Genomic DNA, 1,575 nt, shown 5'->3' with positions numbered 1-1,575 from the left:
TGTTGGGGACTAGAGTTTCCATCTGTTGCAGAGGGATTTAGTTATGTTCGCCAGCTGTCTTGCCTCATGGATGTGATTTGACCTTTGTAATAAGAAACAGTTTTATATACAGGTTCTGTTTTGCTGGACTTCTCAAACGCTCACTGCTAAATCTAGGTTGGAGCAGGGAAGGAGTGTTTAACCTGCTACCCTTACCTTCCTATCCCCAACTGCAAAATATCATTCCAGATCAGCTGAAAACATTTTCTTTTAGGGGGAAAAAAAGCCCTCCCTTTCTTCTTCAGAGGAGGCTACTGGTTTTCTGACCTCTCTTAGTTACTGAGGATGTAATTTAAATTGAGACAGCCCCTGAGTTCTGTTCTCTTGGGTTGGAAAAGGGGTGTGGGTGTGTGGGGGTGCCATACACACAAAACACTTTACTTTGAGCTTCAAGAAACCAATTCAGAAGCCAACTGGAATGATGATCCTCCCAGAAGATGTTTCCTCAAGAAGACTTGGTCAGAAACTCATTTCACAGGTGGGAAAGTTCAGGCCTAGAAAGGGGACAGACAGCTCTCCCTGCCCACTTATGCTAGGCTCTGCTTATAAGGCCACCTCCTTTCAGGTTTTTTTTCCCCTCTGAATCTATCTGACATTTCTCTGTTGGTGCCTTTCCCCACGGATGTTTCTCAGTGTTTCTCTGTTTTACTCTTACCTTGGGAAATAAAAATCATCTATCAAAGGTGTGGTAGTTGTTCTTCAAGTTGGGACCCCCTGGTCCCCCATGGTTCTGTTGCTTTGCTTCCTCTCCTCCCACACCTCCTCGAACCCCCCACCTCCCATCACAGCCTCCAAACACATGCACTCGCACTCTGGGCCACTCTAGCTTTACACACACACACACGCACACACACTCTCAGTCACACATCTGGGCCACTCGCACACACTCACACACACACACACACACACACACTCAGTCATACATCCTCCTCCAGGCCAGCGCTGCCCCTCCCCCAGTCTCCCTCCCTCCTGCTTCAGCTTTCTCTTGACAGATGGGAGGGAAGCGAGCTTTCCCTCTTTAAAACAACATTTAATTGCCGTTTTCTGTTGGAGCACATCAAAGCCAGAGCTTACGCGCTGCGCTGGGGTCCACAGTGGCCGTGCAGGGCCGGGGGGAGAGGAGGGGAGTGAATAGGGGCCGGCCTGAATGGGCTTTGTGTGACCGCTGGGGTCTCCCGGCTTTACATGCTCTTTGACCCAGATATGATCTCATGGAGAGAAAGGGGCCCCAGCCTGGCGAGCCTGAGAACACTTTGTGGCCTGCCTCAATCCCTCACCCCCTGTGCTGACGGCCTCAGCTGTACTCCCTCCCCCTCGTGGGCAGGCCAGGCCCCAGGCCTGGTCAGCAGGGGGCTGAACCCTAGTGCTCAGCCTGACTCAGCCCAGGGCCACTCACTGCCGCCTTCACTGGGTGGGGGGGGGGTGAAGCAGGGAGCAGCGAGGTCAATTCTGGCCACTCTCCTTGACCAGGGTGAGGGGGGATCGGTGTACACACACACACACACACACACACACACACACACACACACACACACA

Source organism: Vombatus ursinus, unplaced genomic scaffold (genome assembly GCF_900497805.2).
Source record: "Vombatus ursinus unplaced genomic scaffold, bare-nosed wombat genome assembly UNPS02009152.1, whole genome shotgun sequence".
NCBI lineage: Eukaryota > Metazoa > Chordata > Mammalia > Diprotodontia > Vombatidae > Vombatus > Vombatus ursinus.
The sequence above is the reverse complement of the archived record's forward strand: the minus strand, read 5'-3'. Positions refer to the sequence as shown.